Genomic DNA, 22,331 nt, shown 5'->3' with positions numbered 1-22,331 from the left:
ACAAGGAGTTCCTAAATCAAGTACTGATATTTTGCTTTCATGTCAATCCTACTGAAGTCACCTGTTGTTGTTTCTCAGCAAAATCAATCCGCAATTTTCTCCAGTTCATTAATTTTGAACCCAAACAACTGAAGAAAACGAGGCATCAATCTGAAAAGCAATGGCATCTGGGATCTGTGATAAAGGGCTACGGTGGAATCGTTCCGTAGGCCTATATTAATTCACGTCTTTATTGCTGCACTCAAGCGAAAAGTACATTCGAAGAGTCGAAAACGTGAGTGGCTCTGAGACATCTGCTGAGGGCTCTGAAGTGTTTTCAAAATTAAAATAGATTTAGTCACCATCAATAGCGGAGCTTGCGATATCTTTAAATAGAACTTGCAGTTTCTTCGTGAAATAACAATCTCTGATGATTATTTCACACACTCGCATTTGCACGCGAATACAGTAGCATGGATGTGTATGTATGTCTGTATTCTCAAAAACACATAGCTGAAATTAACAGAAAAACAAAAGACCAAGACAGGTGTATGAACAACAAGCAGGTGTATTAGTTTGAAACTCGAGAAAGTAAGAAAGTCTTTTACATTATAAAATATTAAAACATTTATATATATATATATATATATATATATATATATATATATATATATATATATAGGGAGAATTCACGAAAAAAACAAAAGACGAAGACAGGTGTTGTGGAAAACAAACAGATGTACTAGTATAACGCTCGGGAATTGAAAACGTCTTTTACGTTTCGAGCCTACGCTCTTCCGCAGAAAGGAACATAGAAAGATACAAGGAGAGAAAGAAGGAGACAAAAAATGCGTGTAGTGGCTACCGATCTATCATGGCGACTCATATATACATATATAAATAATATATCAGAAGAACATAACGGATGACAATAAAAACATACGAACAGATGGGCAGTACAAAGACAGACAGGAAAACCAGGATGGAACATTTGTGGTTTTCTATTCTTCAGTCAAGCTTCCAATCATCATTACAGTTTCGGCCTTATACACGATTACAAATACAAACAAGAAGAATAACAAGTGTCTTTCGACTAAGAGGACAAGGTGTGTTAAGCTGGCATGTGAAGTAGAAGCCTTATGTATGTATGTGTGTGTGTGTGTGTATCCGACAACGCTTCTGGAAATCAGAACTATATGTTTATATAATTATTTATTAATTACATGTATATTATATATTTATATATACATATATATTAGTATAAGATATATAAAATATGTATAAATATATGTGTACGTGTGCATGTGCGTGTATGCAGGTATGTATGTGTACGAATCTGCGCATGCGTCTAAGTATATATAATTATTTATGATACTATTGAAAGTATGTTTTGATTGTCTGTTATTAATATCTCGGATATCCAATAGTGCATCGTATGAAGAAATAAAAGTTCACAGAACTTGTCTGAATTGTTTATTTGGTGTTGTTGTTGAATCTAATTGGCCCGGAGTACCTCTTTTGTTATATCGGTGAGAGTGACTAAAAAATTCATTTCAGTTGAATCTAGGTGATGGGGAATAGAACAAGAGTACAGGACAGCTTGAATTTAAAATTGCATGCTAAAGAATAATACAGGTAATTGTTTCGAATTGAAGCACACGGCTGTAGTGGGTGGGCTGGCAGACTCGTTAGTACGCCAGCCTAAATACATAACGGTATTTCTTCTGGCTTTTATTAAAAATATGTATGTCAATACCAGTTCACACTGCTGCATTTTTGTGCATTTTGGTCCAAAGGTTTCTAATTCTTTTCTGCTATTTTATAACTTTTAATAAAATAAAATAATTAGACACGCAAATTGAATTATTAATTTCAAGACAAACTTCTTTCAAAAAATGCCTTGAAACTAAATATAAACCGACGTGGTCGTATTTCCTTTCATCCTTCCGACTTTACGTTCTGAGTTCAAATGCCGCTGAGGTTGACTTTGTTTTTCATCCTTCCGGACTCGATAAAATAACTATTTGTTGAACACTGGGTTCGATGCAACAAACTTAGTCCCTTCCCCGGAATTGCAGGTCTTGTGCTAAAATCTGAAATTGATGTAGGTCTGTGGTTGTAAGTTTTACGAAATTTTCATCAAAATGTTTTCTATATCAGACATCGGCAGTTAGTATCCTATGACCTGCTTGAATTCAGTTTATATTCTATATAGTCAACACTAAAATAGACCACTTTACCCAGGGCGAAAATATGACCCAGGATAAAAAGAATGCAGAAGTAGTTACGAGGTAAACTAAAGTATCTGCTTGTATTTCAGAACTCTGTTCGTTTCCTTTTGTTGACGCAAATTCTGCAGAAAATATTTAAGAACCAATGAATTATTAAGCATGGAAATAAAGACGAACAACACTGTATTATTTAGCCCTTTACCTCTCTTTAATATTAAATCATACCGAAGATATATTTCCTAGGCGTCCATGCATCATACATCGAACAAATCAACTCCAGGACTTATTCTTTGAAAACCTAGTACTCATTCTATCGGTGTCTTTTGCCAAACTGCTACGTTACTGGGGCGTAAACACACCAGCATCGGTTGCCAAGCTAGTCACCATTACATAAGTAAATATGTACCGAAAGCAGTTGGAAAACTAATAAGTGCTATTCTCTCAGCAGCATCCTGTAAATAAAGTTACTTCAACAGGTTTAGTTTAGCTTTGGTTGAGAACGATTCCAGTCTTACGGAGTTCCTGTTTTTGCAACCACCTGTGTTTGTCTTCCTAACCAGCATATTTAATTAACTACACCACGTGGTACATCAGATACAAAATATACGGAAATGTTTCTAATCAACCAGTGTCTGGCTAACCATTCCAAAGTCCCTGGATCACCAAATGACCTAGAAAAGATACATACGAGATGGGTGCTGAAAAGTTCCTCGCTTTGGTTAAAAGAAAACACAAGAGGATCAGTAAATTATAACTTTACTCAACATATACCACTCTCACACTTATTGCAGTGGCCTTTCAGTTTTTCTAAGCCCTGTAAAAGAAGGCCTCCAACCAGGCCTTTCGCGATACCTTTAAAGCGAGGAACTTTTCAACACCTTAGTATTTGAAATCTTTTCAACCTCCAGAATAAAGTATGATTCATGATAGGAAAGCTTTACCTTACTCAGAACGTATGAAAAATAGGTGAACTAAAAATCTGTAACGTTTAGGACATACTAATGAGAGGTAAAAGGGTTGAGTGCTTCTATTGAACAGTCTTTGTCATTTTTATTTTGTTATTACCTTATCTATATGAAAACATGCTTATATTAGAAATGTGTATTTCCATTATCATTAAAGAGTTCTTGCGACGCATTTTCTTTTGATTTTCATTTAAGTGAGTAAAATATGGAAAATCAAAAGAGCTGTTCATTGCTGTGTAATAAAATAATTCTTGAAATCAGTTGATGGTATAATAATAACTGCTGCAAGGCGGCAGGCTGGCAGAAACGTTAGCACGCCGGACGAAATGCTTTGCGGCATTTCGACCGTCTCTATGTTCTCACCGAGGTCGACTTTGCCTTTCATCCTTTCGGGGTCGATTAAATAAGTACCAGTTATGCACTGGGGTCGATGTAATAGACTTAATCCGTTTGTCTGTCCTTGTTTGTCCTTTCTCTGTTTAGCTCCTTGTGGGTAGTAAAGAAATAGGTATTTCGTCTGCCGTTACGTTCTGAGTTCAAATTCCACCGAGGTCGACTTTGCCTTTCATCCTTTCGGGGTCGATTAAATAAGTACCAGTTACGCACTGGGGGCGATATAATCGACTTAATCCGTTTGTCTGTCCTTGTTTGTCCTCTCTGTGTTTAGCCCCTTGTGGGTAGTAAAGAAATAGGTATTTCGTCTGCCGCTACGTTCTGAGTTCAAATTCCGCCGAGGTCGACTTTGCCTTTCATCCTTTCGTGGTCGATTAAATAAGTACCAATTACGCACTGGGTCAATATAATCGACGTAATTCGTTTGCCTGTCCTTGTTTGTCCCCTCTATGTTTAGCCCCTTGTGGGTAGTAAAGAAATAGGTATAGTAATAACTGCTGCTAAACAAATATCAATGTGGAAAAACCTGAAAATTTATATTGCAGGTGTAATACCTAACATTATAGGATTTGCAGAACTATCAGGCTATCGGACAGAATACCTTGCGGTTTTTCATTGCATCTTTTTTTTTATTTCAAGTTCAAATCCTGTCAAGATCAAATTTACATTTCATTATCCCGGAATCCACAAAATAAAGTACCAGCTCAGTACTTTGATCGATATAATTGAGCAGGTCGTGTGCCAGTATTTGATTCATTTCACGAAGCCCATTAATTTATTATATACTTGTTTCTTACGCTTTGAACGATTTCAAATTCTAATTAACTTTTAGGACAATTTACACGACTTTTTTCTCACATGAACCTTGTTTACAGGGAATAATCACGTGGCACTTTTAGAAATTGTAGATCTCGTTCTGACAGTAAAACGTCTACAAATTGTGGATTTCGATGTCCAGTTCCACGATCTTACATTAGAATTAACTAAAGCGGCCCTTAGAAATCTCATATTTTATAAAATTTTCATATGTCTATTTCCATTTAAAAATTAACCTTTTGAAATCGATGAAATGAGTACGTGCTGAGCACTGGGGCCATGTAAACGACTTGCCACCTCCCCCAAATTTTCCACGCTTCTACCTGTAATAGAAATATATTCTTTGGAATATGGATATATATATATATATATATATATATATATATATATCTGTAAATGTAATATGTGACAATTATTCGGTAGCCATGATAAAACTCCGAGTTTCGGATGTCGGGGTGGAAATCCACGCCGCCATCTCTTTGGACGGATAACTGAAGAGATGGCGGCGTGGATTTCAACCCTGACATCCGAAACTCGGAGTTTTTTCATGGCTACCGAATAATTGTCACATATTACATTTACAGATAAATTCATCTTTTTACATAATATCGGTCTCTTTCATTCTTTTGTTGTCACCATTTCTATCAATGATGTATATATATACACACACACACACACACACACATATATATATATATATATAGGGGGAGAGTTCACGAAAAAAACAAAAGACGAAGACACTTGGTGTAGAAAACAAACAGATATATTAGTATAACGCTCAGGAATTGAAAAAGTCTATTACGTTTCGAACCTACGCTCTTCCACAGAAAGGAACACAGAAAGAAACAAAGAGAGAAAAAACATGTGTGTAGTGGCTACCGATCTATCATGGCGACTGATATATATATATATATATATATATATATATATATCAATGCTTTTCGGATATACGCTAGCTCTAGTGCTTATCATAAATTCATAATCACTCATAAACTGATAAACAAGGTCAACTGTCGAGTCTCATTATATATGATAATCTTTAGTCTAAAAAGAGCGGATTGTGTTACTATAGATTTTCTTGGCAACCTTTTCACAAGAAACAATACATCCTCTCTTGTTCAATTTCTGTTGTATCCCGTATCATCAAATATTTAATATAGTTTTTGGTTCAGTTCTTTTATGGTACAAGTCATCCGGATAATTGAAATCATTTCATACAAATATCAATTGTTCACTTCCGAAACTTATTCCCTATTAATAAAATATTATCGATAAAAATCATTCCTGTTGCTCTGATTTTTTAAAAATTAACAATATATTTACCACTTGAGAGATTGCTTATACTCTGGGAGTAAATATTTGAACGATTATTCTGACGGGATTAACGGTGCATACAAAATGAAATATCTACCACTAATACTTAAACTAAAAGGTAATATTAACAATTTTTATATCACCTTGAAATATCTCCAAGGTAGCTCTTTTGAAAACTAAATAGGAATACAAGAGAAGCTCACTCATACACATATACAAACAAATACGTACATACATGCATATATTGGTTTCAAATTTTTGCCCAAGGCCAGCGTTTCCGAAGGAGCAGGTAGTCGATTACATTAAACCCAGTGCTCAAATGCTACTCATTTTATCGACCCCGAACGAATGAAAGACAAAGTTGACTCGGGCCGCGTTTGAACTTAGAACGTAAAGTCGGAAGAAATGTCACTCCGTCCGGCTCGGCAACAATTCTCCCAGCGTGCTTTATATATATGATATCTTTCTTGATAATCCTAAATTTTATCTTTATACAACATAACAATATTGTTTATAATCAATCACCTATTGTACCCAATGATACAATTTCCTCTGTATTAATATCATTGGCCTTATTAGCGTCTTGCCCTTTTAACTGGTAATTAACATCTTGATTTTAGGTCTTCAACTACCCAACCTCCTTATAGACAGTTACCGTATACTACTTCAAAATAATCTTGACAATTTTTATGACCGTATCCACTATATTCTATCAACTATATTCCTGACAGACACAATCCTCTAGTCTTAGATTTCATAATTGATAAACAAGACTAATAAATTAAAACTGAACCATTTTTTTCAACTGAGTGGACTGGAGCAACGTGAAATAAAGTGTCTTGCTCAAGGACACAACGCGTTGCCGGGAATTGAACTCACGATCATAAGCCGAATGATCTAACCACTAACCACTATATATATTGGAAAATTATAATTGTCGCTAAATAGGAATAGGATATTTGAACACCTACATTGCTAGAAATATGAGCTAAAACGTTCTATGCACATAATCAATGTGTGTGCGTGTATATATATATATATAATATATATATATATACCGGAGTAAACACATAAATGTGAAACAAGGTCGAAAAAAAGAGTACTCAGATACCAGGGGTAGAGTAATATGCTTTATTTAAAAGCATCAGAAATTCAACAAAACCTGTTACTCGGAGTTTCACGTTCCCGTTCGTCGGACAGTTTTGTTAAAATTTTAACAAAACTGTCCGACGAACGGGAACGTGAAACTCCGAGTAACAGGTTTTGTTGAATTTCTGATGCTTTTAAATAAAGTATATATATATATATATAATATATATATATATATATATATATATATATATATATATATACACACATTGACACACTTGGTTTGTAGATTAACAAGGTAACCAATAGTGTCATATGGAGAAGTTCCTCACAAATTTTCAAGTTCTCTACGTTGGAATCTTGGTACACGTTTCCAAAATGGAAATGTGTATCTCTCTACCGATTTGCAACCACGGTTGGCTTATGTATTTCCCCGTACCTTAGCGGTTCGGCAAAAGATAACATAGGATAAATACCAAGCTTTAAAATAAATACTGACATCGAATTGTTCGGATAAAAACTCCGCGGGGAGAGTCTAATGACTGAAATAAAAGAAAGGCATGGTATTCTAGAAAGTTTAGAACCCTTATGCTGGCTTCTACATAATTTTTCTGAAATTTTACGAGAGAATAACTTGTACTGTTCCTAAGTATACATACACATAAAATACAACTTCACATTCTTAACAATAATTTTCTCTTTTTAGAATTGATTTTAATTTTTTTCTTTTTCTTTCCGCAATTTCAATGTATGTTTTAAATTCAGATAGCAGGGATTTATTTAGTTTCAAGGCATTTTATGAAAGAAGTTTGTCTTGAAATCAATAATGCAATTTGCGTATCTAATTATTTCATTTTATTAAAAGTTATAAAATAGCAGAAAAGAATTAGAAACCTTTGGGTTATTATGCATGAAAATACAGCAGTGTGACCTGGTATTCACATACATGTTTGAATAAATGTATTGAAACTGAGCTGAAAAGAAAGTATATGGGTGATACTAAAAGCCACCACGGTAAATACCTAAAGAGAAACCTATACCAATTTGAATATTGCATTGTTTTTCAAAGAAGGTATGTCATAGTAGCAAAATAATAAAGTTTGTAGTCTATTTAAAACACAGTAGCTGATACATTTTTGGATTGATCAAAACAGTTCCATTCACAATTATTCCAAAGTAACAGGTTTCCTTTTTAAAATTGCTTCAAGCTGAGTTTTATCGTTCCGTTCTACACAATACTTTATGCATTCAAGAAGCGAATTCATATCATTTCCTTCATATAATCAGGCTCCCCAAGTCACTAATGCTTTATACGCACACACTAACGTATATATATATATATATATATATATTAATGATAATAATATGACAACAAAAGAATGAATGAGACCTCGTATTTATGTTTAAATATAATATGTGACAATTAGTTGGTTGTCATAATAAAAACTCCGGATGCCAAAGCTGAAGTTTTCTTCGGCATCTCATCAATTATTAGGACAAACAAAAGCGATTTGAAGAAAACATAACGTTGAAGAAAGGGAAATGACTCCAATAGGTATGAGAAACCTAAAAATTCGTTCATAGAATCCGTATATGCATACATATACACACACATACACGTACGCACACACACACATGTATGTATATATATATATATATATCTATATACATACTCACACACGCGTTTAAATATATATACAAACACACATATATACATACAGTAAGCCCAACGATAGACTTAGCTATATTAATATAGGTTTCTGCCATCCCCCCATAGTATTTAAGAATTAGTTTAGACATTAGTAGGACCTAAATTTGAAAGGGCCAGTCTTGCAACACTCTGTGATACACCTGAATCTCCCTGTTGGGTAATCACCTACTGTACACGTTAATATCTCGTGCAGGCTGTTCCGTTGATTGGATCAACTGGAACCCTCTTCGTCGTAAGCGACAGGGTGCCGCGTGTGTGTGTCTGTGTATCTGGGTGTGTGTGTTTGTGTGTATGTGTGTGTGTCTGTATGTACGTATGCATGTATGCATTGAACAACGCTATGAATATGTCGGTAACGAGTAGAATTAAACTGTTATGTGGGCAAGTGTCTTCTACTATAACCTCGGGCTGACCAAAGACTTCTGAGTGCATTTGGTAGACGGAAACTGAAAGAAGCTCGTCGTATATATATATTATATATATATATATATATATATATAATGATAATAATATGACAACAAAAGAATGAATGAGACCTCGTATTTATGTTTAAATATAATATGTGACAATTAGTTGGTTGTCATAATAAAAACTCCGGATGCCAAAGCTGAAGTTTTCTTCGGCATCTCATCAATTATTAGGACAAACAAAAGCGATTTGAAGAAAACATAACGTTGAAGAAAGGGAAATGACTCCAATAGGTATGAGAAACCTAAAAATTCGTTCATAGAATCCGTATATGCATACATATACACACACATACACGTGCGCACACACACACATGTATGTATATATATATATATCTATATACATACTCACACACGCGTTTAAATATATATACAAACACACATATATACATACAGTAAGCCCAACGATAGACTTAGCTATATTAATATAGGTTTCTGCCATCCCCCCATAGTATTTAAGAATTTAGTTTAGAACATTAGTAGGACCTAAATTTGAAAGGGCCAGTCTTGCAACACTCTGTAATACACCTGAATCTCCCTGTTGGGTAATCACCTACTGTACACGTTAATATCTCGTGCAGGCTGTTCCGTTGATTGGATCAACTGGAACCCTCTTCGTCGTAAGCGACAGGGTGCCGCGTGTGTGTGTCTGTGTATCTGGGTGTGTGTGTTTGTGTGTATGTGTGTGTGTCTGTATGTACGTATGCATGTATGCATTGAACAACGCTATGAATATGTCGGTAAAGAGTAGAATTAAACTGTTTATGTGGGCAAGTGTCTTCTACTATAACCTCGGGCTGACCAAAGACTTCTGAGTGCATTTGGTAGACGGAAACTGAAAGAAGCTCGTCGTATATATATATATATATATATATATATATATTATATATATATATATATATATGTGTGTGTGTGTGTGTGGTGTGTGTGTGTGTGGTGTGTGTGTGTGCGTGTGTCTGTGTTTGTTCCCCCAACATCGCTTGACAACTGATGCTGGTGTGTTTACGTCTCCACTTAGTTCGGCAGCAGAGACCGATAGAAGTACTCGGCTTACAAAGAATAAGCCCTGGGGTTGATTTGCTCGACTAGTGGCGGTGCTCCAGCATGGCCGTAGTTAAATGACTGAAACAAATAAAAGAATAAAAGAATATATACACATTATATCTATGTATACACACACACACACACACACACACACATTACTCTAGTGAATCGAGTGTATTATAACTACACATTCTTATAAGGAGAGAAGTCGTTCTAATATGACGAAAGACAGCAGAGATTTGCATATTCGCGTCCGATTCGACCGAAACATACTACAAATGATTATTCAAGTCAATGTCATGTTCAAAATTCCTCGCACAGAAAGAAAAAAGACGAAATGATGCCATTTCAATAATATTCTAATGCGATAATGGTTTCAGATTTTTCACAAGACCAGCAATTTCAGTCTAGAAAGATAGCCGCTTATATGAACCCGAATGGCTCTACTCGTTATTAATTTCTCGACCCCGAAAGGAGCAAAGATGATGTCTACCCTGGTGGTAGCATTTAATGAGTCAGAAGAAATGTCGCTAAGCATGTTTTTCTAATGTAATGGTCCTTTCTACTGTTGGAACAAGACCTAAAATTTGGATGCCTGAGTCAATTAATCACTTCATACATTCCTTTCTACTCTAGGTACAGGGCCCGAAATTTTGGGCTAGAGGGCCAGTCAATTAGATCGACCAGAGTATACAACTGGTACTTAATTCATCGACCCCGAAAGGATGAAAGGCAAAGTCGACCTCGGCGGAATTTGAACTCAGAACGTGGCGGCAGACGAAATACCCTATTTCTTTACTACCCACAAGGGGCTAAACACAGAGGGGACAAACAAGGACAGACAAACGGATTAAGTCGATTATATCGACCCCAGTGCGTAACTGGCACTTAATTTATCGACCCCGAAAGGATGAAAGGTAAAGTCGACCTCTGCAGAATTTGAACTCAGATCGTAAAGACAGACGAAATACCGCTAAGCATTTCACCCGGCGTGCTAACGATTCTGCCATCTCGTCGCCTAATCACATCATATATTGGACATTTCGTGGACATTTCTCAATTGGACATTTCGCATTAATACTTATATATTATGTATTATATTCATATCATCTAATATAATAAATACGAAAACTGATTTCTGTGTCTCAGTGTGTCACACTTTGACTTCCTTTTTCTCTATTCAATCACATTTCCTCGTGCTGGGATGAGAGTAATAGTAGGCACCGAGACGGTGAGGGCGATGGCGAAGACAGAAGGAGAGAGAGAGAGAAATAAAGAAAGAAAAACAGAAAGAAAGAAAAATAGAGGGATTGAACGAAAGACAAAGAAATTTAGAGAGAGTTGATGATGTTTTATTAAAAGTAGTAGCGTTGGTGGTGACAATGGAAGTAATAATAAAAGAGAGAGGGGGAATATGTGATAGAAAGAGAGAGATGATGTACAACTTCCCTGCACAGTTATTCTTGTGTCCAGCTTACTGAACCAACAACTGAACACTATCATTTTGGGGTTTTTTTTCGTTCTTTAATACATACATACATACATATATATATATATATATAATAATATATATTAGGGAATGAATCCAAATTTACAGGGAAAAATCAGATTTAGGGTTAAATCCAATTTTATAGTAAAATATTATATAATATAATTCGAAACAAAACCACTATTTTAAAATCAAACAAGGAAAGACTTAATCAATACATAAAATTTTAATATAAATTAAATAAACCGCCAATAAAATAAAATAAATTTTATGTATTGATTAAGTCTTTCCTTGTTTGATTTTAAAATAGTGGTTTTGTCTCGAATTATATATATATATATTATATATATATATATTATATATATATATATATATATATGTATATACATACATATATCTGTGTGTGTGTGTACATATATACATATAAATACACACGCACGCACATATATATATATATATATATATATATATATATATATATAGATATAGATATATATAATACACTTGAATTGAAATACAGTTTTCCAAAATTAATCATATCTAATATAATAAATGTGAATGTCAGTGTGTCAGTGTGTCACACCTTTTCAACTTTACTCCGTGAGTAACTTGGAAGTATTCCGGGGCAAATCCGGATCTGCAATCCTGAAATATTGGATTCCTATGTTTTCATTACTGCGATTTTTTTCTTACATGATTTTTTAGCGACGAATGTGATCATCATTGGGATATGACTCTGGAGGAAGCATTTGCAATGAATTCTCCAAAACAATCACAGATCTGTTTTCAGATCTTCCCATTCGGGGTCAGTTGCTTAAAAGCTACTTACTAGCTTAGAAGCCGCCCTATCGGACGGCTTTTAAGCCAGTGTAAATATATATGCATGTACACGTAATGAAGGCATATTTTGCCCTCAGTATCCTGAGTGATTTTTTTTTAGTTAATATAATAATCATTTCTTACTGGAACCAAATTTGCATTTATTGTTTATCAACGTGTTATGCGTGAGCGATTCTGTAAAAATATAAAAGTATACGCTGCTGATTTTAAACAAAAAAATTAGGCAATACGAGAAAACATCAAATAATCCGCTTTCAATGGCTAAACTCGAAGTAGAAAGCTGTAAATAATAGCCAGAAAATATTAGATAAAATAAAAGTCGAAAGCAGTCTTCGATTTTTTGTTTTAATTCAGTATTTACACACAGTTATTTATAGCACTTTTACTTCGAGTTCAACTGTTAAAACGGATTTATACAAGTATATATTTCATGTAAAATGTGTTTAAAATAATATACATATGCCACAGGATTGTTTACATCAATAAAAGTAAGCAAGCTGAAATATAAATAAGTAAGTCATCAAAAGATTTCCTTTAACATTGCTTGGATCTTTACCTTTTGACCGACAGATTTAAAAATATTTTTTTGTAACTAAACACTTTCAAACTTCGGACACTGGTAGAATATGTCATATAAAATATCTTTTACTCTTAGCATTTTTGAGAAAAACTTATACTTACGAAGTTAAATTTTTCGTATTTCAGTAATTTCAACCAATGACGTGTATTCAGCTGAATAAAATTACTGCTATTGTTTGTCAACAAGAACTTCCGTTGGTGTATATTTCGTTTGTCACTGTTATTTATAACAACCCTAAACCTAATCCTAAAACCTTAACCCTAACCCTAAAACCCTAACCCTAGCCCTAAAATCCTAACCCTAACCCTAAAACCCTTTCTCTAACCCTAAAACCTTAAAACCAGTAAAAACGTACGAACGATGTCATAGATAACAGTGACAAACGAAATATAGACTGCCGATAGTTGTTGTTGACATACAACGGCAGAAATATAATTCAGCTGAATGCACGTCATTGATTGGTTGAAATTACCGAAATAGGACAACTTTAACGTGAAATAACTTCGTAAATATAAGCTTTTCTCAAAAGTGCTAAGAGTAAAAGATGTTTTATATGAAACATTCTACCAGTGTCCGAAGTTTTAACGTGTTTAGTTACAAAAAATTACTTTTTAAACCTGTAGGTGAAAAGGTAAAAATCCTATTGCTTCTCATTATATGCCACCATTATTCATTTGGTTCTCACCGGGACCGAGTCCTTCAATCCAATTTTTCTTTTTACTCTTATTCCAACTAATCTTTATTTACGTTTTTTTTTATTTCTTTGTTCTAATTTCTTTCCTCCTTCATTTTACAGGAGGATGAATTTGATTCCTGCTTCGCTGATCATGTTGTGCTGTGCTGTTCTTCTTTGCCAAAGTATGCGGTTTCGCGGGACACAAACCATGCAGCATGTTCCACTGGAAATAGACGGAAATAGACAAAGAAGCATCGAGGATGATTACGATGCGTCTCGTATGCGTCAGTTGCTCACGAACTTGAAGCTCCAAAGAATGTTGAGAAAACGTGCTGGCGTGGCATACAACAGCGATTATTTGCTTCTCTTAGATAAAATGAAAAACATAGTTGATAAACAGCAGTCTGATGCATGGAACAGTAAACTCAAAGACCTTGGTAAATAGTTCTGAGATTTTCATAAGACGAATAAGACCGGTTCTCTAACAATATACTGTAAACTTAAATATTGCCAATTTTGTTGAATGGGAAAATAAAGGAAATATGCATAAACATGTATTGCAAAATCCTTATTATTTGTCAATTATAAAATATTTTTCATTTGTTAAATTGTAAGCCTAGCTAAAAAGGCAACAGATTTGGAATACGCGCTGATTTCAAATTTTGGCACAACGCCAGAAATTGCGGGGGAGTCGATGACATTGACCCCGGTGATCAACTGATATATATTTTATCGATTTCGAAAGGATTAAATGCACAGTCGACCTCATGGGAATTTGAGCTCAGAACGTACAAATGGACGAAGTGCTGCTAAATATTTCGTCCGGGGTTGCTAACCGTTCCGCCAGGTCGCCACCCTAATATTACATATTATTTTGTATTCTGTTGAGTTGCCACATAAATTCGTTCGTTTTCCATTCATTTTGATATTCGCCAATGATATTGAAATTACGCGAAAAATATGTCTATTCTAAGGTTTATTGTTATATTTGGCTCCATTTTCCCTGTACAATTTTCGCTTATTGTTTTTGAAACTTGAATAAATTTTAACTCTTTTCAGAAAAATAACGATGGAATGCAAAGTAGGGAAAAATCAAAACGAACAAATCCATTTGACAACCCAATAGATTAACTTGTTTGACGATTAGCAAAAACCAATGAAGAATGAGATCATTACAAGATTGCAGCTCGTTATATTCTGTCTTTTAATAGACACAGGTCTGCGGTCATACTGGGGCACTGCCATGAAGAATCTTCGGTCGGGCGAATCGACCCCAATAAATATCTTTTTGTTAAACCAGGCATTTATTCTATCAGTGTTTTTTACGGGGACGGAAACTCTCCAAGACCGGTAGTCAAGTGGTGATGGGGACAAACACACACACACACACACACATATATATATATACATTTACGACGAGCTTCTTTCAGTTTCCGTCTCCAAATCCACTCACAAGGAATTGGTTGGCTCGTGACAGTAGCAGAAGATACTTGCCTTGGAGGCTGTGCATAGGGAGCGCAGCACAAGGGCGGGGTCAACACAAGGGTGGGGTCAGCACAAGGGCGAAGGGCAAAAAAAACGAATGGAAAAGATGAATTGAATATAATGAAAAAGTGTAATGGAGCCGTTCGGCCCCACCTCCGAATGACTCCACTGAACCTGTTAATACAACCTTTTTTTTAAAGAAAAACATTAATTTAAACTACCATTGTGGGTGAGAGCCTGGTAGGTGTGGGTTGGGAGTCGTCTTTAGCACCTGTGCCCGCTTTCTCCTCTTCCTCTTTTTTTCCCGACGTTTCCCATCTGGTGTTTAAGCCCTCTTCCTAGGCGTTGGTACTGGTCTATGTCTGTGGTGCTGCTTCGCTCTCCTTCTCGTGCTTTTCCTCAGAGTCCACGAGCAGTGGAGCACAACCACTTTCTCACTGTTTTGCCTTTCTTTAGTCTTCAGTGATGGTGGAGTACAATTCACTCTAATGTGGCCTCTCAGGCCACATTTATAGCACCGCGGTATCCTCCCTTCCCGTCTGACTTTCGGCGTCATGTCTGCGAACGTGATTGTCTCCACCATACTTTCAATATCTTCTGCGTTAATCTGTACCACCATGTCCAGAATTTATCCTTGCCAGTTTCTGTAGGGTGTTCTGGTGGCCTTGCAGGACAACCATCTTTTCTTCCATGCCTAGCCGTATGGCAGCCACCAGCCAGGCTACATTCTCATCTCTGGTGGTATATCTTCTATCTTAACCCTGGACGCTCATCTCCCAAGGTATACGGGTAGAAGCACCACTTCTTCGGTTTTTAATGGTGGAGCTGAGTGCAGTCTGGTGGTAGCTATCTCCCGAAACTGCACTTCCACTGTTCCGTACTCTCTTCCCCTCGCAAGGTAGGATATCTCTTGCCACACCTTTTCAACTTGTGCCACCGACACCACTTCAATTTTTCTTGTTGCCACCATGTTCTCTCTTCCTTACCCTTTAACACTCCTTTGGGAGGTGGGGTTGACACTTTCACATCGTTGCCCTCCCTTTCGATTATTTCTTTGAACCTGCCCAGCTCTTCCAGACTTCAATTTTTCCCTTTGCCGCTGCAGCGTAATTCCTCGTTTCTATTGCTGCGTCAGTCTTGTTCAAGCATTTCACAATTTCTTCCTCCGACGACACAAATTCTGAAAAAAAATAGTTCAAATCCTCACAACTCATCACACGACGCCTCTCCATTAAACCAGAGGAAAGACGTCGCACCACCAAGTCAGCAAAAAAAAAGTGTGTACCAAACAAAACCAACAATCCAACTAACAAACGCTATACCGGAAGCAGGCGTCTTACCACACAGCCATGCCTGCCTCTATAGATTGATATTTTCCCCAAATTTCACCGCAGGTTCATCTGCGTATCATACAAGTCACTAGTACGGAAAAGTTCAACGCTCTCACTGAACTCGCTAACACAGGTATCGCAATGCGATAAGATTAAGTTTTCAGATGGGACAAATCTAAAACACGGAGTGGAGTCGATCTTCAAAATATCTTTTCCTGTTTGGCACGAAGAAACCTTTTCAAGGAAAGTAACAAGCATGTGCGGTTGCGCATTAATTCGTCCATGCTATGATTTTGGTAGTTCACCTCAGAGATTTCGAAGGATGATTTATAGTAATTTAATATCTAAATGACAGGTATTGGTTTAATATCTAAATTAATATATGAGTCTAATGAGGAATGTGCAGGCTATTTGTTATTTCCTCATTAGTATGTCCTTGAATTTGTTGACTTCAGAAACGATACGTTTCTGCTTAAATTACAAAACAAAATAGATTAATATTGAATTTACATTTATTATATATTTCTCTACTACCCACAAAGGGCTAAACACAGGGGGGACAAACAAGGACAGACAAAGGGATTAAGTCGATTACATCGACCCCAGTGCGCAACTGGTACTTAATTTATCGACCCCCAAAAGGATGAAAGGCAAAGTCGACCTCGGCGGAATTTGAACTCAGAACGTAACGACAGACGAAAATTTACATTTATTATACTTAAATTCACGTCTATGTTGAAATGATTACCTGTATTAATACACATAAAGTAGGTGATGAAATAATTACTCACACATTTCAATACGTACAATTATAGAGGTATACAAATAATTGTGTGCCTATACAATAGACGTTTCTCCAATGCATTTGGTTAGTAAATTTTCTGAACTATTTCAAGGAGTCATTAATCAAATATTCTCTAACTATATTCTTAGCGCATTAAATTGCGTTTCGTACCTCGTAAATTATAGTAAATTAAAGTTATACAATGTATGATTATTATGGTTCAAAGAGTTAAACTCTCAGAATGATAAACTGCAGCATAGTTCCCTATGGTCTCTATTACATAAATGAAATTTATGCCAGATCGGTTCGCTGCTACACTTCATGGTGTATTTTACAATATAAATATAAAAGAAGTGACTTTGAAATGTTTTCCGATAATGTTTTATAGTGCTTATGAAAGAATTAGTAAAAGAAGGACACCGCTGCACAGTACAGGCAGTGGAAACTGGCGCACGAGGATTTGTTGCTGTCTCTCTATGCCAACAACCAGGTTAGCTCAATGAAATACTTGTCAGTGACGGTTGAAAAGAGTTCGATGTGGCTATGAGCAAAGAGAAGCTACAGCTGAAACTGAAATAGAATAATGCAAGCCGCTAAAGAGGAAAACCTGTGAAATAGATCCACGTTGCAGGTCCTTTCGGTGTTCTACGTGGCCTAGCGGCATACACCACAGTTCAGAGAAATAAGATGACCATAAGGTCCTGGGATGAATTCCCACTAAAGGCGGCCTTTCGCAAGCAGCGGGAGGACCCTAAGAGCCACTCTTTTAGAGTGACAGGAACTAACGGGGCAAAACCACTTACTGGCAGGAATTCTTCATCTGAGTGTTTCTATTAGTGTCCACTTACCCTGTAGCGAGTTTCCATTTACTTTTCAGTCTACAAAACAGTCGGAATACTCACCTTTCACATAAAAGGAAATCAAATTTATTTAGATAATTGATAATCACAAAGAAATTTCTAAAACAATGTATTTTTTTAAAGCAACAACAGAGAATTATAACATTTACATGTGAATCTCTTTAATGAATCTTGATAAAACTTTTGTGTTCAAGTCAGTTGTTGAAAACTTCGTCTTTATCAATGCTAAAAAATCCGATTTTAAGTAGTAGTAGTAGTAGTAGTAGTAGTAGTAGTAGTAGTAGTAGTAGTAGTAGTAGTAGTAGTAGTAGTAGTAGTAGTAGTAGTAGTTAATATAGCACATGATAGATCAATACTTTGAGAGAGTTGGTCTTTGGTAATTTTGTTGTGCTATCAATAGTATCACGATAGAAAGGCGTAGAGGAAAATTAAATTTTGGGGAACATCATAGCAGCTTCATTATATTTTCGATTGGACTGTGCTTAGTGTCGCTTCTCGTAAGGCAACCTGGAAGATATTAAGGCTTTAAACGTCTGGATGTAAACATTGACAATTGCACGCCAATTCTCATACAAATGTACAAGTAATACTACAAGCGCATAAGCAGAAATCGTTCGCATACACAGGGGCTGGACAAAATAATGGAAGCACCTTAAAATTTCAAACAAATTTATTTCAATATGGGGCAGGACAGCCTTTGGCAGTAATTACAGCTTGAATTCTACGAGCTATGGACTCCTACAAAGTTTGAATTGTTTCCAAAGGAATTTTTCTCCATTTTTCAGCAAAAACAGTTTCCAGTTCTTGTAGTGATGATGGTGGTGGATATCGATTCCTTACATGTTTTTCTAAAATACACCATGAATGTTCAATAATATTGAGATCTGGGGACTGTTGTGGCCAGATAAGTTCTTCAACTTCACTAGAATGTTCCTCGTGCCATTCAGTAAAACTTTAGCTGTGTGAATTGGTGCATTATCACGCTGAAAATTGCGTTTTCCCCCGGAAACAGTTCCGCCACCATAGGATGAATTTGATTCAATAAAATGCTTAAACTATCTTGACTATTAATTCTGCCTTGGAGGGAAACCATTGGACCGGTGGATTTCTGAGATATAGGACCCACGCCCCAGATTATCACAGATCTCCCTCCATGTTTAACAGTTGGAAGAAGGCAGTCTGAATCAAATGGTTCTTTTGGCTGTCTCCACACGTATACTCGGCCGGTGGTCGGGAATAACGTAAAGTATGACTCGACCTAGAAAATGACATTCTTCCACTGCTCTAGGGACCAATTCTGTAGGTTTTTACTCCACTCTAAACTCTTTACAACGTTTGTTTTTGAATGTGGTGGTTTTTCTGATTGCATCCCTCCCGTGAAATCCGGTTTTGTGCAGCTCCTAGTGAACAGCTTTTGTGGAAACGGGGTCCTTGAGGTGGTCATTACGTTCTGCAGTAATTTGGAGAGCTGTACTTTTGCGATCCTTTCTTACAATTTGCGTAAGAATCTGACGGTCCCTATCTGAAAAGCTGACGTAACTTTCGAGACAGTACTTCTTGATACACCAAATATTTGGGCTGTTTTCGTTATGCTAGCGCCTGCCAAACGAGCACCAACAACTTGACCTCTTTGAAAGTCCGATAGAGCCGTCATTTTAATGAATTTTAATGACCTTTTTCTGATGATACCTGAAAGAAACAGCAATTTTAGTAAAACATAGTAAGCAGCACTAATAACAAATCGAAAAAAAAAACTTTAAAATAAACAAGCTTTTGACAGTTTAATAGATATTTCAAAATTATGATACTATGATGCTAGGGGTTTCCATTATTTTGTCCAAATCCTATATATGTGGGTGCGCGCGCGAGCTTGTGTGTTAATGAGAATGTGTCAGTAGAATGATCGTGTAACGTTGGTTTCAAAATTTTACACAAGGCCAGCAATTTCGAGGGACGGATTTAAGTAACATACATCGACTCCAGTACTCATCAGGTACTTATTTTATCGGTCCCGATTGGATGAAAAGCAAAGTAGACCTCGGCTGAATTTGAACTCTGAACCTAAATGCAGATGAAAAGCTACTAAGCATTTTGTCCGGCTTGCTCGCTACCATAGAATTACTTCAGGTAATTACACCAAAAATTTCAAGTCTTTTGCTCTTTTACTTGTTTCATTCATTTGACTGTAGCCATGCTGGAGCTTGCCTTTAGTCGAGCAAATCAACCCCAGGACTTATTCAATAAAATTCTTATTCTATCGGTCTCTGTTGCCGAACCCCTAAGTTACGGGGACGTAAACACACCAGCATCGATGTTGTGGGGACAAATACAGACACACAAACATATACACACACGTACATATATACATATATGCATATATACGACGGGTTTCTTTCAGTGTCCGTCTACCAGATCCACTCACAGGCTCTGGTCGGCCCGAGGCTATAGTAGAAGCTACTTACCCAAGGTGCCACGCAGTGGAACTGAACCCGGAACCATAAGGTTCGTAAGCAAGCTACTTACCACACATCCACTCCTACGCCTATAAAATTTTGTGAAATTTTTATGGAAGACTTATAAACAGACTGTATATTGAAGGCGTTTATACAGGCATATCTACGAAACCCTTAAAAAGAGGTTAAAAACCAATCAATTACACTGAGCAACTCTTCTTTATATCCAATCAAGCCAACAAATTAAAATATTACTAGCGGGACCCGTGAATATTTCACGGAATTAATGTTTAACTTATTGTGTTATTTCTGGGGTTATTTCTGTAAACTTTATCCCCCACCACCAAAAAAAAACTGAAAGCGTAGCCTGTGTTGTGTCTGTAACAAAAGATAGTTGCTTATCTGTTAATCATTGAAAAGTGAAGGAAATTAAAATACGATGATTACTTAATGCACTTTGTATACATTATGCACAAATAAATAGACTTAATAAACAATACTCTCACTCTTTGCCGTACCCTCTTTTTCTTTCTCCTTTTTTCTTTCGCTCCTCGTCTTTCCCTTCAACTAATTACGTGAAAGCTTACAGACAGGCTAAGTAAATGAGGCAAAAAAAGCTTTAAAAAACGAATTACAAGTTTCATTCACCATCAACTCTCCTTAATCTATATCCCTCGCCCCTCCCATTCCTCCCGCTCTCTTTCAACTAATCACGTGGAGGCGTTAGAGACGGGCAAAATAACGGAGTAACAAGCAGAATTATTATAAGATTCAAAAATATTGTCTATATAATTTATATGTTTATATAGCATGTCTATATAATTTATAAGATTGAAAAATATGTCAATATATATATATATATATATATAGGTAAACAGTAAAAATAATTACAGACATGGACAAGAACATGAAACACCACAGAGACGACACAAGAACCACAGGACGGGACATTCGAAGCCCTCAGTCATCAGTCAAGAACCAGATCATCTTAGCAATTTCGGCTGATTAATCTTGAGATTGCTCCGATATGGCCAGCCCGCCAAGGGAAATCTAAGCCAAGCGCATTAGATCCCCTGGAAGAAAGCTTCTAATGTATACAACGAAAGGACGGAAAACGAACGAAGTACACAAACAAAAATACAGAATACGTGACACCAATAAGAATACAAAAACGTAAAAACAATAACGGTAAAAATAAAAAATAAAAAATAAACAACAAAATATGTATATTAAACACAATGTGAAGCCGTGTAGCATAGTGGTTAGGGTGTTGCACTAACGAGTGCAAAATTAATTATAGTTTCAATTCCAAGGTCGGAAGATGCGTTCTGTTGTTGAGCAAAGCACTTCACTTCACTCAGCTGTAAATGACTAAATCTGCGAAAGATTACCTACCAATCCAAACCAACGAGAATGTTGAGATCTCGATCACTTATACGGCGTGCAAACCAGAGAGGACTCGAAAGAAGGACGATGCCGCAGGACTCGAAGCAGCGATGTTCAGCGGTCGATGATGATGAAGATGGTGTAAACAGCATTATATTGTTTACATGTATCAATTGATTTCCTGTTAGCAGAGAAAGATATGTTCCTCAACGCAGACGTGCTTTTTCAGGAAACAATACGAATGGAGATAGAAAAGAAGTCCACAACACATTATTGTAGTTTTCTGAATAGAAAATTATATATTAATATATATTGTTTTCTGTAATCTCTATTTTCAGAAATATCTTGTTACATACAAGAAAGACATTCACTAAGTGTAATTTAGTTGAAACACAGGCATATTTTTATCGATTGAAGTATCAACAAACAGTGTTCAGA

At 36.2% G+C, this 22,331-nt stretch overlaps 1 long non-coding RNA gene across 2 annotated transcripts in view; it reads left to right on the top strand.

Moving 5' to 3' along the window:
* Positions 1-14,151, top strand: part of LOC118763091 — a 118,444-nt gene extending 104,293 nt beyond the window's left edge. For both annotated transcript variants that reach the window (XR_004998846.1, XR_004998845.1), the window contains one exon: positions 13,715-14,151. This is a non-coding gene — a long non-coding RNA (uncharacterized LOC118763091). The remainder of the gene's footprint in view (positions 1-13,714) is intronic.
* Positions 14,152-22,331: the final 8,180 nt, after the last annotated feature.

The sequence above is a fragment of the Octopus sinensis genome, linkage group LG4 (genome assembly GCF_006345805.1).
Source record: "Octopus sinensis linkage group LG4, ASM634580v1, whole genome shotgun sequence".
Classification (NCBI taxonomy): domain Eukaryota; kingdom Metazoa; phylum Mollusca; class Cephalopoda; order Octopoda; family Octopodidae; genus Octopus; species Octopus sinensis.
This window is presented reverse-complemented; position numbering and strand designations above follow the sequence as displayed.